The 19,114-nt window shown below is 39.9% G+C and overlaps 1 protein-coding gene across 2 annotated transcripts in view; it reads right to left on the bottom strand.

The window, feature by feature from the left end:
• The window catches only part of LOC122120388 (agouti signaling protein), a 165,434-nt gene extending 146,592 nt beyond the window's left edge, over positions 1-18,842 (bottom strand). Inside the window, exons 1-2 of one of the 2 annotated variants that reach the window (XM_042694627.1) lie at positions 18,812-18,842; positions 16,561-16,671 (exon numbers count right to left, since the gene is read on the bottom strand). The gene's annotated coding sequence lies outside the window, so the exon portion shown is untranslated. Of the gene's footprint in view, positions 1-16,560; positions 16,672-18,602; positions 18,688-18,811 lie in introns of those variants that run through there. The other variant, XM_042694626.1, reaches the window with a different exon arrangement.
• Positions 18,843-19,114: the final 272 nt, after the last annotated feature.

Below are 19,114 nucleotides of genomic sequence, written 5' to 3'. Positions count from 1 at the left end.
TTGCCTGGGCAATTCCCAAAGCTTCAAACAAGCCTTCGGGTGTCTGGTCTTGTCCTTTAGTCTCTCCTTCATTCTGTTGCATGTAAAATCTATTCATCTATTCATGGCCTTCTCCAATGGCTCTTATTATGGGCTGAGCTGTAGCCTCTCCCTTAAAAATTCATAGGCAAATTCCTTGTATCTCAAAATGTGGTAGCATTTGAAGATATGGTCATTAAAGAGGTAATTAAAATAAAGCCATTAGGGTGACCCTACTCCAAACTGGTATCCTTATAAGATGTGAGGACACAGACACAAATAGAGGAAAGACTTCGTGAAGACAGAGGCAGAACATAGCCATCTGTAGGCCAAACAAGAGAGGACTCGGAAGAAACCAACTCTGAAAACAACTTAATTTTGGGATTTCAGCCTCCATACCTGAAACCACCCAGTACATGATACTTTTGTTATGGCAGCCTGAGTTGATTAATTAATACAAGTTCTCAATAACTACACCATAAAATGTAAACATCTTAACTCAAGGTCTTCATGACCCAAGCATGATCTTTGGCTATTCCCCTCCTTTCACCACATAATGGTTCTTGTTCACCTGCAGTAATGTCTGTTTCTCACTTTATTCTCAAACTCTTTATGAGCTTTCCCTCTTATTACTGTGTGAGGTCCTAGAAAGGAGAAATTTTTCATCTTCACATCCTCAGACTCCATTACTTTGACACGTTAACAGGTAGATATCTGCAGATCTGTTGAACTGAAGGAAGAGTGGGCGGACAGGAATATGGTAAAGGAAATAATTTTCTTCGTGGTCTCTTTCTCTACAGATGAAGTGTTAGATTTCTCCTCTTTGGCCATCCTCAGACTGGCAGCTCCCTTGTCTTATCTCAAAGTTAAGAAAGGGTTGGTTCTATAGACATCAGGACACTGAGAACATGACTCAGAAGTTTCAGTTGTATCCCCTGTGCCCTTTCTCCTCTAGCCTCTAGATTCTTCACTTAGTTCTTCAGATTATCAGTTTTGGGCTGGGAAGGTGGCTCAGTGGAAGAGTGCTTGCCTCGCATGCATGAGGCCCTGGGTTCAATTCCTCTAGCACCATATAAGCAGAAAAAAGCTGGAAGTGGTGCTGTGGCTCAAGTGGTAGAGAGCTAGCCTTGAGCTGAAGAGCTGAGGGACAGCGCCCAGGCCCAGGGTTCAAGCCCCACGACCAACAAAAAAAAAAACCAAAAAACAGATTATCAGTTTCATCTCTTGGCTGGTATTTTCAGACTTAAGTCTAATTCCTGAAGGAAGTCAGGATCTCTTTCTCCCAAGTCTGTCTATCCTCTGCTTTGTTCTTATTCTATACAAAGACTTCCTCTATGCAGCCAGGGTAGAAAGGCATGAAAGCTTATATCATCCCATTTTAGAAATCTAATGGAAAGATATTATCTTTCTCCTAAGAAAAGATTCTAGATCATGTTCATGGATAACATGAGTTCTTAGATTTTTTTTTTTTGGTAGTACAAGGGTTTAAACTCAGGGTCTTGGGCTAGCTTTGCTTTCTTGTTCAACTAGTGTCCTATCACTTGAATCATACCTACATCCCTTTTTGTTGGTTGTTTTTAGAGATGGCGTCTTGAAGACTTTTCTGCCGTGGCTGGCTTTGAACTGTGATCCTCTGGATCTCAACCTTTTGAGTAGCCAGGATTACGAGCATGAGCCATCAGCACCTGGCTAGATCAATTACTTTTTTTTTTTCTAGTCCTGGGGCTTGAACTCAGGACCTGGGCACTGTCCCTGAGCTTCTTTTGCTCAAGGCTAGTACTTTACAACCACAGCGCTACTTCCAGCTTTTCTGTTTATGTGGTACTGAGGAATTGAAATCAGGGCTTCATGCATAGTAGGCAAGCATTCTACCACTAAGCCAAATTCCCAGCCTTAGATCAATTACTTTTGCTAGCAGAATGAAGGACTATGATTTGTCCAGACTTGAGGAAAAGTCTTCATGCTGCCTCCCGCCTCCCAGCCATACACACACACACATCTACTTTAGTAAGTGAAGTTGGGAATGAAAGGATCTTTCTATTTTTGTTAGCTACAATACATGTAATCGTGAGTTATGACAAAGTCATGTACACAAATGTTAATAGTAGCTTTATAAAAGCCAGAATCGGGGCTAGGAAGGTGGCTCAGTGGTAGAGCACTTGCCTTGCATCCATGAGGCCCTGGGTTCGATTCCTCAGCACCTCATAAGCAAAAAGAAAAAAAGCCAGAAGTGGCTCTGTGGCTCAAGTGGTAGAGCGCTAGCCTTGAGCTGAAGAGCTGAGGGACAGCGCCCAGGCCCAGAGTTCAGGCCCCACAACCTGACCCAAAAATAAAAAAAATAAATAATAATAAAAAATAAAAGCCAGAATCTGGAAATGACACAAATGTCCATCAATGTGTCACCAATGGATGGTTAGGTAAACTATAGAAATCTCATAAAGGAATAAGCTTTTCAACAACCTAGTGAATCTCAAAAACATAAAGCTGAGAAAAAAAAGGCAGACATAAAATATACAGTATATGACTCCATGTAATTTAAACTTTAGAAAAGACAGATCTAATTTACAATGATAAAAATCTATTCTGACTGCCTGTGTATATGTAAGGAGGAGGCAGATTGAAAAGGCCATATGATTGGGTGGGGGGGAGGGGGGAGGCTGGGAAGGGAGGTGAAGGGTAAACAAAGGAGGAGGCTGCAATGCTTGGTAAGAAATGTATGCATTATCCTGCCCATGTAATTGTAACCCCTCTGTACAGTATGTTCTCAAATAAAATAAAATAAAATTAAAAAAAAAAAGAAAAAAAAAAAAAGAAAAGGCCATATGTAGGGAAATTATGTAATCAATCCCAATAAAGAATTTAAAAAAAAGAAAAAGCCTTATGTGAAATCATTTAGATAATGGTAATGACATTGTTTATCCAGGTACATAAGTTTTCAAAAGTCACCAAAATAGAAACTCGAAATGTGCACATTTTGTATAAATTATGTGTCAATAAATTTATTTTACAATATATCCTCATAAAGCACTCACTTCACATAGATATGTGAAATTTATATATCATAGTGTGATGATATCACAACATTGAACCTTTAGAATACAGACAAAGAATCTTGGGAGTCCCTCCTTAGTCAGGAGTCTAATTGGCGCTGCAGGCCATCTCTCAGAGCATCACTCTCCTCAACTGTATTTTTCTTTCTTTCTGTGTGTGTTTGTGTGTGTGTGTGTGTATGTGTATATACACTCATACCCGTAGGGCTTGAACTCGGGACCTGTGTACAGTCCCTGAACTTTTTTTTTTTGCCAGTCCTGGGGCTTGAACTTAGGGCCACACAGCGACACTTCTGGCCTTTTCTGTTTATGTAGTACTGAGGAATCAAACCCAGGATTTCATATATGCTAGGCAAGCACTCTACCACTAAGCCACATTCCCAGAATTGTCCCTAAACTTTTTTCCTCAAAGCTAGTGTTCTATCACTTGAACCACAGCTCTACTTCCAGCGTGTGTGTGTGTGTGTGTGTGTGTGTGTGTGTGTGTGTGTGTGTCCACGTGCGCATGCACGCGCACCTGTGCTTGATTTGAGATAAAGGTTTCATTGACTTACCTGCCTGAGCTAGCTTGGAACTGTGATCCTCAGATCTCAGCCTCCTGAGAATCTAAAATTACAAGTATAAGACACTGGCACCAGGCTCCTCTACTGTATGTTGACACTCACATTAATTGCGGTCTTCCTCCCTGAAAAATTGCAGTCTTCCTCCCTGAATTTATATATGTGCTCCCTTGATCCATCATAGTCCCCCAAGTAAATAACTTTTCCTAACAGCCATTCTTGCTACCTTTCCAGAATCATTAGGCAGAATGTACTCTTTTTTTTTTTTTTCTTTTGCATTAAATCCTGAATATTGTTTTTGTGCTGTTACTGGGGCTTAAACTCAGGGCATGGGCACTGTCCCTTAGCTTTTTTGCTTAGATTGATGCTCTACCACTTGAGCCACATGTGGCTCAGCTTTTGGCTTTTTCTCCCTTTTAGTTTAGAAAAGGAGGCAAGAAGGAAGGAAAGAAGGAAGGAAAGGGAGGGAGGGACGGAGGGAAGAGGGAGAGGAGAGCAACTTTTGGTTTTTTAGTGTTTACTTGGGGATAAGTCTCATACTTTGCTGTCCTGGTTGGCTGAGAACTGTAAATCTTAGATCTCAGCCTCCTGAGTCCCTAAGATTATAGGTGTGAGCCATTGACTCTCAGCCTGAGTGTTTTTTATTTTTTGCTTTCATGGTCTTTGATTGGAGACAGGATCTTACTATGTAGCTTAAGCTAGCTGGAACTTGAGATCTTCCAGTCTCAGCCTGCTAAATCCTGGGATTACAGGTATATGTGCTACCATGTTCAGCTAGTTTTTATTCATGTGTACATTGACTCCTATTAGATTCCTAATAGGAACAGTAATGAAAGACATCTCTTCCAAGGAAACATACTGACAGTTGTTTATTGTTGTTGTTTTATACATTTGAAAAATAGAGATTAAGTAAAAACTCCTGAAATGTTTACAATGTGTCGGAAATTGTGCTATACTTTTTCACCTCCTGGCTGGACTATTTTGTTTTCTGGCTATGACATCAGAGTTTCCAAGAGAAGCTATAATCATGGACACTACAATCCAGAACCATTCTCTACTTCTCAAACAATATCCTAATACATTTTTATTATGAAGATCTTTACTGTTAATTATTAAGTCCATATGTATTTCAAGGGAAATTTAATCCTTTCTTGCTTCATTCACACTCAATCCATCATGGTTACTTTTAAGAGCTATTTGATGTTCAAGAAGCCATTAAAACCCCTTATAATGCTCATTTCTGAGAAAAAGGATGAGGGTAAAATTAAGCAAAACCAAATGTTAACAAAATGCTCAAAGAATAAAAATAATAACACGGAGGAAACCTATCTATGCTGTTTGGCTTTTTAGACTCCAAGTGTGTCAGTGTGACTCAAGAGGCCCCCACACTTTTATTACACATTTTCCCCAAGGACTGTGTAGAGAGAAGAAAAGGAATGGAATTTGAGTAAAACAGAAATGTTGAACATTTTGTTCCTAGTACTTTTCTCTGCAAAGAAATATCAAAAATTTAAAATTTAAATATCATGAATATCTTTTTCTTTGTCGGCTGTTGGGCTTGAACTCAGGGCCTGGGTGCTGCCTTGAGCTCTTTTTTTTGCTCAAAGTTAGCACTCTATCACATTGAGCCACAGTTCCATTACTGGTTTTTGAGTAGTTAATTGGGATAAGAGTCTCATGGGGACTTTTATGCCTGGGATGGCTTCAAATTGTGATCTTTAGATCTCAGGCTTCTGAGTAGCTAGGATCACAGATGTGAGCCACCAGTGCCCAGCTCATATATATATATATATATATATATATATATATATATATTTTTTTTTTTTTTTTTTTTTTTTTTTTTCCCAGTTGTGGGGCTTGATCTCAGGGCCTGGGCAGTGTCCCTGAACTACTTTTGCTCAAGGCTAGCACTCCATCACTTGAGCCACAGCACCACTTCTGGCTTTTTCTGTTTATATGGTACTGAGGAATAGAACCAAGGGCTTCATGCATGCTAGGCAATCACTCTACCACTAAGCCACATTCCCAGACTCATAAATATAATTTTAAGTATACATGTACTCCTTTTTTTGTTTTTGTGCTGATACTGGGGCTTGAACTCAGGGCCTCAAGCTCTTACTCAAATTCTTTGCTCATGGCTGATGAGATCATCAGCCACTTGAGCAACCTCCACTTCTGACTCTTAATCTGATAACTGTAAATAAAGAATCTCTCAATCTGTCTGTCTGGCCTGGATTCAAACCTTGATCCTCAGATTTCAGCCTTCTGAGTAGATGTAAGATATCAGTGGCTGGCTGCACATGAGCTCTTAAGAAAACAAAAGTCAGATGGGCACCAGTGGCTCACGCCTGTAATGTTAACTATTCTGGAGTCAGAGATCTGAGGATTGCAGCCTGGACAGGAAACTCCATGAGACTCTTACCTCCAACAAACCACCAAAAAGCCAGAAGTGGTACTATAGATCAAGTGGTAGAGTGCTAGCCTTGAGCAAAAAACAACTCAAGGTCAGTGCCAGGTCCTGACTTCAAACCCTCAGACAAGCACAAAAAAAGAGAAAAAAAAGCAAATATCCAGACAAATATGTCTTTCTGTTTGTGATCTTATCTTAGCTGTCAACTTGATTGACTGAGAAATGTCTGGGAGATTAGAAAGTACTCCTCTGAAGATGTCTTTAAAGACATTTCTATAGATGATTATATTATGAGACTCTCATCTAATCAATGGATTGATGCCTTGATGGATTCTTAATAACATGTTATTTTGGGGTGGTAGTGAATGCTAGGATGTGAGGCTTACTTGGACAAAGACATTTACTGGAGGTGTGCCCTTCTGGACTATATCCTGTGCTAGGCTTCTTATTTTATTTGATTTTTTTCCTTTGCCTCCTGACTGCCATGATGTAAGCTACTCTGATTTGTGATGTCTTACTCAGCATGATGGACTAAAATCCTGTCCCAAAATGAACAATTCCTCTCCTTATTTCTCTAAGGCATTTGTTCACAGAAATGAGAAATCTGACTAATAAACTGTCCAAAATCGAAAAAAGCATAGAAGAACCTAAAATGTTTGTATTCTGTTTTAACAACTCAAAAATCTTTCCTAGACTGCTGCTGGTGGCTCATGTAAGTAATCTTAGCTACTCAGGAGGCTGAGATCTGAGGATCATGGTTCAAAGCCAGCCTAGGCAGGAAAGTCCATAAGACTCTTATCTCCATTAACCACCAAAAAAGCTAGCCATGGCACTGTGGCTCAAGTGGTAGGGCACCAACATTGAGTGAAAAAGTTAAGGGATAGCACCCAAGCCCTGAGTTCAAGTCCCAGGACTGAGAAACATACACACACAAAAAAATAGCAGGAGTATATTTTACCATATTCACAATCAAGCTCACAAAATGTACACATATACAACCTAAAAGAGGAAGGCAGAGGTCTTTCAAAACTGGATGTACTCTCTGAAACTATTATTTGCTTCTTTTCATTTGTATCACCATTTTCTTTTATTTTTTTGCCAGTCCTGGGGCTTGAACTCTGGGCCTGGGCACTGTCCTTGAGCTTCTTTTGCTCAAGGCTATCACTCTACCACTTGAGCCACAGCACCACATCAGCGTTTTTCTGTTTATGTAGTACTGAGGAATCAAATCCAGGGCTTCATGCATTTGAGGCAAGCACTCTACCATTGAGCCACATTCCCAGACCTTACCATTTTCTTAAATAAAACATTTGTACTACTATTGGTGGATTTACAAAGGTTAATTAGATTTAATTGAGAGCTGGGTGGGTGTTGGTGCTTCATGTCTATAATCCTACATACTAAGGAAGTTGAGATCTACAGGTTCAAGGTTCAAGGCAAGTCCAGGCAGAAAAGTCTATGAGATTCCAACTCTAAAAGTGCAAGAGTGCAAGGATCTGAGCTGGAACTCTAGTTTTGATTGCTGCATGCTGGAAAAGCATTTATTTGTCCCTCATATTTGATCAGTAATACAGCTCAGTAGAATTCTTGGCTGAAAGTATTTTTCCCTCAGCTACATTGTTTTCTAGCCATAAATGATATTGGCAAGAAATATGCAATTCTTATTACTCTTTTATAGGTAATACATTCCTTAACTCCTACCACCAATATCTTTTGTTTTTTTCTTTTATTTGTATTTTTTTTGGGGGGGGGTCCGATCATGGGGCCTGAACTCTGGGCCTGGGCACTGTCCTCAGCTCTTCAGTTCAAGGCTAGCACTCTACCACTTGGGCCACAGCACCACTTCTGGCTTTTTTCTTTTTGCTTATGTGGTGCTGAGGAATCGAACCCAGGGCCTCATGCATGCAAGGCAAGTGTATTTAGAAAGGGTGTGATGAGGGCTGGGAAGGTGTCTCAGTGGTAGAGTGCTTGCCTCGCATGCATGAGGCCTTGGGTTCGATTCCTTAGTACCACGTAAGTAGAAAAAGCCAGAAGTGGCACTGTGGTTCAAGTGGTAGAATGATAGCCTTGAGCTGAAGAGCTAAGGAATAGTACCCAGGACCAGAGTTCAAGCCCCGTGACCAAAAAAAAAAAGGGTGTGATGATATAACCATAATGTTTAATTGTCTGCCTTTTCCCATTTATTATTCTGAGTTCAGTAGTGTCTGCCAATCTGGAAATTTAGTTTTCTTTTTCTTTCTTTTTTTTTTTTTTTTTTTGGGGGGGGGGGGTCCGGTTGTGGGGCCTGAGCTCTGGGCCTAAGCGCTGTCCCTCAGCTCTTCAGCTCAAGAAAATTTCGTTTTCTTACATTTTCAATTACTAGAAATTTTCTTGTTTTTTCAGTAATGTCTGTTCCTTAGATTCTTCTCTGTTTCTAGAACTCTCCACTGATCCAGTTTTGGACCATGTGGATTAAACATCTAGCTCCTCTTATTTTTCGTTTGTCTTTTTGTTTTGTTATTCTGATTTTCTGTTTTACATATTTATATTTATTTTTGCTCTTATATTTTAAAATTTCCAATACTATTACTTATTCTGGTCTTTTTTTTGAGCATCTTGCTTTTATTTTATTGATGCTTTGTTTTACTTTCTACTATCCTGTCTTAGAAGATGCCTTTTTTTTTTTTTTAAGTTTTTGGTTGGTTGTGGGGCTTGAACTCAGGGCATTGTCCCTGAGCTTTTCTGCTCAAGGCTAGGGCATTACCACGTTGAACTACCACTTCTGGTTTTCTGGTGGTTAATTAGAGATAAGCATTTCACAGACTTTCTTGCCCTGGCTGGCTTTGAATCATGATTCTCAGATCTTAGCTTCCTGAGTAGCTAGGATTATAGGCTTGATATTCTTAGCATTCTACTCTCTACATGGTCTCTGTTTTCTTGAATTTCTTTTTCCTTTTCCATTTTTATTTGATGATATCTTCCTTGGTGAAAGTTTATCTTAAATATCTGGTGCTAATTTTGCTGTCCCTTCATAATTAAGAGTGAGTCATTAAGTAGGTATTTGGAACCAACATCTAAAAGCATTTTTCAGTTGCTGGATTTCCTTGTAGGATGATACAGTGGAGACCTAGCATTTTATTACAGAGCCCATAAGTATCAGTACCTATAGAAGTTTTCTTTTGGATTATTTTAGTTTAAATTCCTCTCAAAATTATCTCTGATATACTACCTAGAGATTATAAGCTTTGCTGTTAACTTTCTTGGATTAAAATATAGCAAGAGTGCTGGGTACATTTCATTATTCAGCATGTAGAGAATGTCTAGTCTATTTTCTGTGTAGTATCCCCCTTATCTAACCTCCCCAGTGTGGCTGCTTTCATCAGAGTCTAGTTAGGTTCAGCTACTCTTTTTTTTTTTTTTTTTTTACAGGATAAATACCCAGGATTCTGCCAGGCAGATAAGAGGGAAAGTGAGCAGGAAGGACAAAGAGACCTGTAGTTTAACTTCCTAGAAAAACTTTCAGCCCCAGGGTGCTGGTGGCTCAGATCTGAGGACCACAGTTCACAGTTGGAAGCCAGCCAAGGCAGATAAATCTTCTTGGGACTCTTATCTCCAATAAACTACTCAGAAAAAGCCAAGTGGAACTGTGGCCCAAGTGGTAGAATGCTCACAGGCAGGCGGAGTGTAGTGGAGGTGGGAGAGAAGGGATGGTAGAGGAAAAACACAGGAAGAAGCAACAATGCTTGATAAGATATGTACTTATTACCTCGCTCTTGTAACTGTAACCCCTCTGTATTTTCACAATAAAAAAGTTATTTAAAAAAAAAAAAAAAGGAAGAAGCTCACAGGCTGTACCTAAGCCCTGAGGTCAAATGCTAAGACTGACACCAAAAAACAAAAATAAAAACAAGGCAGGGGGGATGGGGGAGGAGTGTAGTTGTTGAGGTAGAAGAGAAGGGATGGTAGGGGAAAAACAAAGGAGGAGGCAACAATGCTTGATAGGAAATGTACTCATTGCACCTTGCTCATATAACTGTAACCCCTCTGTACAGCATTTTTACAATAAAAAAGTATTTAAAAAAACAGCAACAAAAAGAATAAAACATGCTCACTCTTAGCTCCCACTTAAAAATTTAAGAGAATTGGGCTGGGAAGGTGGCTCAGTGGTAGAGCACTTGCCTTGCATGCATGAGGCCCTGGGTTCGATTCCTCAGCACCACATAAGCAAAAAGAAAAAAGCCAAAAGTGGTGCTGTGGCTCAAGGGGTAGAGCGCTAGCCTTGAGCTGAAGAGCTGAGGGATAGCGCCCAGGCCCAGAGTTCAGGCCCCATGATCGGACCCCCCCCCAAAAAATTAAGAGAATCATAACTAGATAATTCTGCTATTATGAGACTGATTTAGAAAAAGCTGAATCTGAGAATTACAGTACCTGTCTCCAAGTTCTATTACTACTTTACTTATTACTTGGTGTTAGGTTAAACTGAATTTTCTCACTGTGCATTTCCTCATCTGTAAAGTGATGATAATCATCTCTATGCAATTTATAGTGTTTATTTAATCAAGTAAGATAACTGCTGTAAAGTACTAACATATATCGTTTATCATGAACTCTAATAAATATATATATAGTCAAATATATTTGGAGAGATAGTATTACATAGTTTTAAAAAAGTATGAGCAGCCGGGTGCTGGTGGCTCACGCCTGTAATCCTAGCTACTCAGGAGGCTGAGATCCAACAATCATGGTTCAAAGCCAGCCCTGGCAGGAAAGTCCGTGAGACTTTTATCACTAGAAAAAAACCCGGAAATGCCACCGTGGCTCAAGCAGTAGAATGCTCACCTTGAGCTGAAGAGTGCAGGGACAGCGCCCAAGCCCAGATTTCAAGCCCGGTGACCGACAAAAATAAAATAAAATAAGTGTATGAGCTTCAAAGTCATTCAGACCTGGACTCAGATTCCACCTCTGTCATTTATTGTGCACTCTTGGGTTAGTGATTTAAGCTCTCTGAGCTTTATTACCCTTGTCTATAAAATGAGTGTAATATTAACCTGACAAGAGTATTTTTGAGCTAGTACATATGACATATTTGCTATATGGCCTATTACTAAATTGGTAGTCAACATATGTTAATTCTTTTAGTCTCTAAATCTCAGACTAGCTTTTTAAACATTAATATGAAAGGACATGGCACTGTGGCTCGAGTGATAGAGCACAGAGCCTAGAGCACACTAGCCTAGAGCACAGAGAGGCTCAGGGACAGAGTCCCAGTTCTGGCAAAATAATAATAATAATAATACGAAAATCCTGAGTTTGTATTTCCTCATTTAATGCAAAACCACATTGATAATTAACACTTAGGTCACCAATAGTCCTCATAAAGGCTGTTTTATTTGCTGTTTTCCCGGAGCCAAATTATAAGGTCAAACCAAATGGAAGGAGTTCCGCGTATGAATCCTTTGAAGTGGTAACAAGCTATGGCTGGGGCATCTTCAGGAACATTTTGTTATGAAATATGACGCGAAACTTGTAATGAATATTAAAAGACAAGGGACACTGGAACACTGGGAAAAACTACTAATCGAAACATTGCCTTTAGTGGTTCTTTTTGTTTTGTTTTGTTTTTTTTGTCCATCGTGGGGCTTGAACACTGGGCTTGGGCACTGTCCAAGCACTCTTCAACATGCTACCACTTGAGCCACAGCGCCACTTCCAGCTTTTTCTGCTTATGTGGTACTGAGGAATCGAACCCAGGGCTTCATGCATATAAGGCAATCACTTTACCACTGAGCCACCTTCCCAGCCCCTGTTTTGTTTTTTATATGAGCTTCATACCAGAGCCAGCAGATTTCATAATACTGATAAAAGATGAAGGAACAAGGGCACTGAGTAAAGAAGGGATTTGTTTAATATTCATTAGTAATCAAGGAACAACAAAGAATTTGTCTCTTGACACTCTCTTCTGCACCCTGTTTTTTTTTTTTTTTTTTTTAAATAGTGGTAAAATCCACATGCCATATCATCTTAACCATTTTTTTTTTTTTTTTGGGTCCAGTCGTGTGCCTGAACTCTGAGCCTGGGTGCTGCCCCTCAGCTCTTCAGCTCAAAGCTAGCGCTCTACCACTTGAGCCACAGCGCCATTTCCGGCTTTTTTTTTTTTTTTTTGCTTATGGGTGCTGAGGAATTGAACCCAGGGCCTCAAGCATGCAAGGCAAGTGCTTTACCACTGAGCCACCTTCCCAGCTATCTTAACCATTTTTAAGAACATACTTCAGGATTCTTTCATCTTGAAAAACTGAAATTCTATGTCCATTAAACATCCCTCTCTCTGTACAACCTATAGCCTCTCATGTGCTACATATGATTCACGATTTTTACTTTTCCTACTCTAGATTTCTCAAATAAATAGGCTAATGAAGTATTTGTATTTGCGTGTCTGTGTGCGCCTATTCTAGGGCTTGAACTCAGGGCCCGGGCACTGTCACGGAGCTTATTTTTGCTCAAGGCTAAGCTCTATTACATGAGTCACAATTCCACTTTCAGACTTTTTTAGGAGTTTTAGTGGTCAGACTTTCCTGTCCAAGCTGCCTTCCCATCACGATCTAAGATCTCAACTTTCTGAATAGCTAGGATTGCAGCTGTGAGCCACCCATGACTGACTAAGTATTTGTATTTTTTTTTTGGGGGGTCCAGTCGTGGGGCCTGAACTTTGGGCCTGCGTGCTGTCCCTCAGCTCTTCAGCTCAAGGCTAGCACTCTACCACTTGAGCCACAGCACCACTTCTGGCTTTTATTTTTCTTTTTGCTTATGTGGTGCTGAGGAATCGAACCCAGGGCCTCAGGCATGCAAGGCAAGCGCTCTACCACTGAGCCACCTCCCCAGCCCAAGTATTTGTATTTTTATGTTTGGCTTATTTCACATAGGAAAATGGCCTTACAGTTTATCCATGTTGTAATATATATCATAATTTCCTTCCTAATGTGGAAGGAAATTAGCTTATCTATTTGTCTAGTGATGGATAGCTTCTTCCTCTTGACTATTGTGAATAATGTTGATATAAACTGTATACAGATACGTATTTAAAAACCTACTTATAATTCTCTTGAACATATGCTAAAAAGTAGAATGGGCTAATTCTATGTTTTAAACCTGTGAAGAATAGCCATATAGTTTTCCATAGTGGCCATGCTATATTACATTCCTAGTAACAGTATACAAGTGTTCCACTTTCTTTACATTCTCACCTACACTTGTCATTATAATAAGTATAGTGTCTCTCTGTGATTTTATTAAGAATTTGAAGTTATCTATTGAGGTGCCAAAACACTATGCAAACCTGGGTAACAATGTATAGTAGTGATCCTATTAGGTTTAAGATACTTTAGAAGGCACTGTTTTAACTAACACATGTTCTCTGCTCCCAAGATTTTTATAATCTGTCTAGAAAGGACAAATGCATTTAAAAGTAAAAATATAGGAAGTAGAGCTCTGGCTCAAGTGGTAGAGCATTAGCCTTGAGCATAAAGCTCAGGTACAGTGCTCTGGCCATGAGTTCAAGCCCCAGGACCAGCACAAAATAATAATAATAACAACAACAACAATAGTAATAATGCAAAAATAGCATAGTCTAAATGCTTACTCAGTAATATCAGTAATTATTATATGACAACAGCAAATTGTAAAATAGTAATAGTCTGGGTTGATCAGAAAAGTCTGTAAAGATAAATTTACACCTAAAAATACTTTACATGGAAAGGTTTAAATGATCCAAGAGGGGGGATTTTTTTTTTTTTCTTTTTGTCGGTCGTGGGGCTTGAACTCTGGGCCTGGGTGCTGTCCCTCAGCTCTTTAGCTCAAGGCGAGCGCTCTACCACTTGAGCTACAGCGCCATTTCCGGTTTTCTGGTGGTTTATTGGAGATAGGAGTCTCACGGTCTCTCCTGCCCGGGCTGGCTTTGAACCGCGATCCTCAGATCTCAGCCTCCTGGGTAGCTAGGATTACAGGCGTGAGCCACCAGCGCCCGGTGGGATTTTTTTTTTTTAACGTTTTTACTTATTAGTTCTTTTTTTTTTTTTTTTGAGTCCAGTCATGGGGCCTGAACTCTGGGCCTGGGCACTGTCCCGAAGCTCTTCAGCTCAAGGCCATAGCGCCACTTCCAGCTTTTTTCTTTTTGCTTATGTGGTGCTGAGGAATCGAACCCAGGGCCTCACACATGCAAGGCAAGCGCTCTACCACTGAGCCACCTTCCCAGCCCCTATTAGTTCATTCTTTCAGTAACATTTGACAACTTCCAAATAAGTATTAGGCACTGTATGAGGTACTGAGGATACAAAGTCCTTCAATGAAATGACATGGGAGAAAGATGGTGACAATTGAAGATACTGAGTGTGTACAAGGTAGACTGAACCATTCCTTGAGAGTCTAATAATCTGTCAAGAAGAATGTTATCACCTTCTTTTACTGTGAATCATTTAGAGAGTATGTAAAACACATTTCTTTCCTATGTTCACACTCAATTAATCCGAACAGAATACAGCTGGAAAGTTTCTCATTTTCCCTTGAGAAGGAGACTAAGGTCAAGAATCTTAAGGCTGCTGTCAAGTTAGTTATTAGTGCTAAGTATCTGTCATCTTATGTGAGTTTTTGCATTCATAAATATGTTGGGGGAGCAAAGAAAGATGAATAAGAAACAGAGCCTGTCTTCAAGGAATTCAAAGGGCTATAATAGAGTAATAGGGGGATGACAAGAAGGAATAAGGTTGTTTTTTCTGCCTAAGAAATCAAAGGTTTTTGTTTTTGTTTTCCAAAAAGGTATCATCTAGGCTACATCTTAAAGAATGACTGGAGTTTATCAGATAGAAAAAAGAAGGAAGGACATTCTATCCAGGGGGAATAGCATGCACAAAATTAAATAGCACAGCATGTGCATTGAATACTAAGTGATTTAGTGTGGCTAGAATTATTAAGTGAGGAATTATTAAATGAGGAATAATAAGAAAGGCAGGCAGTAAAACAATAAGCAGGGAAGGCTGGAGAGAGAGAGAATGGATAGCTATCATTCTGAACGTAACAGAGAATTGACTTTTAGACAGATTAATAGCACAACTAGGTTTTATTCCAGGAAACTCTATGGTGTAGGTGGAGAATGAACTGGAGTTACAGAGAACTAAGATAGTAGAAAAGGAGGCTGGCTGGCTAACCACAAATAATCTCAAGCACTATACCTGGAGTTTTTTACTCCAGGCTAGCACTCTATCCTTGAGCCACAGCTCCATTTCTGACTTTTAGGTAGTTAATTGGAGATGAATCTTCTGGACTTTCCTACTGCAGCTGGCTTCAAACCACAATCCTCACATCTCAGCTTCTTGGGTAGCTAGGCTTGTGGGCTTGAACCACAAGCTCTCAGATTTCTTATTTTTTATGGAGCCTACTGTTCAGAAATCACAATCATTACCCTCACAAGTATGATAAAAATTAATAAATATCTTACATGCTTTTTAGAGACTGCTAGATTATGCCATAAATGTTATCCAAGAACCACTAGAGTCCCAATGGTAGACATGAAAATAAGGAATTGTCTCAAGCCCATTGCCTGTGGTTCATGCCTATAATACTAGCTACTCAGGAGGCTGAGATCTGAGGACTGCGGTTCAAAGCCAGCCAGCGTAGAAAAGTCTGTGAGAGTCTTATCTCCAATAAACTACTCAGAAAAAGCCAGAAGTTATGCTGTGGCTCAAGTGGTAGAGCACTACTAGCCTTGAGCACAAGGAAGCTTAGGGACATAGCCTAGGTCTTGAGTTTTACCCCAGGACTGGTTAAAAAAAAAAAGAAAAAAGAAAAGAAAAAGAATTGTCTCAGCAAGGCAAATTTTACTTCTGTACAGAAGAGTACACCATCAGCCAAAAACTAGTAAGCAAGCACACAGAGCAGGCAACCTGATCAGGTATGCATTCCTAACACAGCATGCCCTGCCCCTCTGCTCAGGTTGGTCAACCTCAGAATTGGCTAGTTTGAATAGAGTAAAATGTAGTTACATAAAGTGACTTTGAAATAAGATTAACAGTTCACAAGTAATTCCAAAATATACCCACACCCTCTGCTATTTCTTGAACAATCTGGGGTATGTCTTAATTCCATCTGGTAAAGAAAACTCTTTAATGGTTCTGGGAAGTAGCTTAGCGGTAGAGTGCTTTCCTTGCATGCATGAGGTCCTGGGTTCGATTCCTCAGCACCACATAAACAAGTGAGCTGAAGAGCTGAGGAACAGCACCCAGGTCTAGAGGTCAAGCCCCACGACTGATGGAAAAAAAATAATAAAACAGTTTAAAACAAAACTTTACATTTTACAAATCCTTTTTTATCCCAAATTGATTCCTCTTTTCTTTAACAAGAGCCAACCCACCAGGCCAAAGTAGGAACTTTTAAGCAATATTCCTTGATAGAAAAGACATTTTTTCTCACAATTATAAGAACTTATGAAAATACAAGTGATTATTTATGATGATGCAAAGCGGACCTTTCTCTTGGAAAATCTGTAAAAGCTTACCTAACATTGCTTTATGACTCTGGCCAGTTCATCAAGGAATCTTGGAAACATGAACTTTCTGAAGGAAGATTTCTTTAGTCAGTTCAGGAGGTTATTATACTTGGTACCATCCTGGAAAAAAAAAAAGGTGGTTTCTTTAAAAAGTGATAAAGACTATTTGCTAAGCAGACTAACAAATTTTAAACCAAGAATGGAGACACCATAACATCTTATAACACATTATTTATTTTGGTGCCAGCTTTAACTCATGGCTTTTCTGTCTCTCAGGGCTTGGTGCTCTATCATTTGAGCCACACCTCTACTTCTAAAACTTTCTGTGTGGTTTTTTTTTTTTTCTTTCTTTCTTTTTTTTTTTTTTTTTGTCCGGTCGTGGGGCCTGAACTCTGGGTCTGGGCGCTGTCCCTCAGCTCTTCAGCTCAAGGCTAGCACTCTACCACTTGAGCCACAGCGCCACTTCCGGCTTTTTTCTTTTTGCTTATGTGGTGCTGAGGAATCGAACCCAGGGCCTCATGCATGCAAGGCAAGCGCTCTACCACTGAGCCACCTTCCCAGCCCCTCTGTATGTTTTTACTAGTAGAAATTAAGTGACTTTTCTAATGTGAACTAAGTAATATAAAGTTAATTTCCTGTGAGCTCCTTTTCTCTATTACCTCTCTTATCCCTTTGCTTATTTCAATTTTCTTTATTCCCAGTCTTCTTAGCTCAATAGGCTTTTCAAACACTTAGTCTATACTGTTTCCTTTTCTCTTCACATTCTTCCCCATTCAAAGTGATTTGTGGAATTTTAGGTGGCAAATGTTTGTTATGTCTCAAAGACTAAATGGTGTACACCAGTGTTTTTCAATCATGGTAATTTATCCCACCCAGGGACATCTGGCAATGAACCTGACAGGGTGGAGGTGCTTACTGTCATTTATGGTTGAAGTTCAGGGATGCTGCTAAGTATCCTAAAATGCACAGAATAACTATCCAACAGCAGAATTATCTTGTCCAAAATGTTAATAATACTGCTATTGAGAACCCCAGTATGCACTGTGGTTTGGTGTGGCATCAACTCGGGTTTCTTAGTAACTCTGAGTCTCCAGGTGGTAAAGAAGCAGCTACTGACTGGCTCTTTAGATTCCCATGTTTCCTCTTTTATTGGCTGCATCTGACTTTGGACTAATTATTGAATGCAATACAAGCAATTTTCTCATCTGAAAAAAGGGGCTTCTAAAGTATCCATTTAATTAAATTGTAAACTCCTCTGGAGTCAAGGACCTCATAGCAAAGGAGTCCATAAGGATACCATAAGATACCTAAGAATACTCTACAAAATACCCTAAGAATGGATATCTAATTTGGAGCACTAAATATTTGTGGGTTATTTCACACAGTTGTTTTGAGGCCTAAAACAGAAAAATACATTAATATACAGTATAATGAAAAGTGGAGTCTGTTAGGGAGTTGTTTACTGAACACTAGATTGGACAAGAACACTCTGTGACCACAATGCACCAAAACAAAACTAATTTTTTTTTTGTCGGTCATGGGGCTTGAACTCTGGGCCTGAGCACTGTCCCTCAGCTCTTCAGCTCAAGGCTAGCACTCTACCACTTGAGCCACAACACCACTTCCGGCTTTTTTCTTTTTGCTTATGTGGTGCTGAGGAATCGAACCCAGGCCTCAGGCATGCAAAGCTCTACCACTGAGCCACCTTCCCAGCCCATCAAAACCATTCTTGAATCATGTATAAATACAAACAAAATTATTGCCCCAACCACCAAAACTGGATTAATATTCCCCTATTTTGTCTGATACAAGGGATTACTTGCTGTTTCATCAATCATGGCTTTAGTTTCACTTGGTTCCTCTCCTTTTTTACGTAAGAAATTATTCAAATGCCCAATTTATAAAATTACTCTTACCTCCTGGTAGCATCTAATCCAGAGACACCCTGCTTCTTTGAACCCTCCCTGCAAATTACCTAAGAAGCCCAAACTATAAATTCTATCCTGAACCTGCTTTACTTGAGATGTCCGACTGACCCTGTTTTGGCCTACCTCCCTCCTTGCAAGGAGACAATAAACCCAATCCATCCAACAGCAGGAGTAGTTGCAGAGATCTCTGTCTGACTTGAGGGCACGGACAATAGTGAAATGTCTGTAAATGGTAGTTGTTTGCCCCAAAGAGACTTGCATGAGACATCAGACCAGTCAAGAAAAGGCTCTAGAAACAAGTACAATCAAATTTTTGTCAACCACAGACTGACCATATAGTGGTCCCATAAGGTTATATCGCCCAAGGACACTCCAGCCGTCTAAGTCTTATGGACGAGATTCAACAACGAGGAAATCAGACACACACGTCTAAACATATCCTCAGTATGAAGCAAGGATGACTGTATTTTGAGACTTCCTGACAGATTCATGACATGAAGATTCAGAGGACGCCTTTCCTTAATCTACCCCGGGGGACGTCTTCTGATTTTCGAGTGACCGAGTAGAAAGCCAGCACGCGCATGTCTCACTAAGTAACAATCTCCTCAGGGCACCGCGTTCCTTCAGTTCCAGCT

Source organism: Dipodomys spectabilis, unplaced genomic scaffold (genome assembly GCF_019054845.1).
Source record: "Dipodomys spectabilis isolate Male_0828 unplaced genomic scaffold, ASM1905484v1 ptg000175l, whole genome shotgun sequence".
NCBI lineage: Eukaryota > Metazoa > Chordata > Mammalia > Rodentia > Heteromyidae > Dipodomys > Dipodomys spectabilis.
Note: the sequence above shows the minus strand (reverse complement) of the source record. Positions and strands in the feature narration are given on the sequence as shown.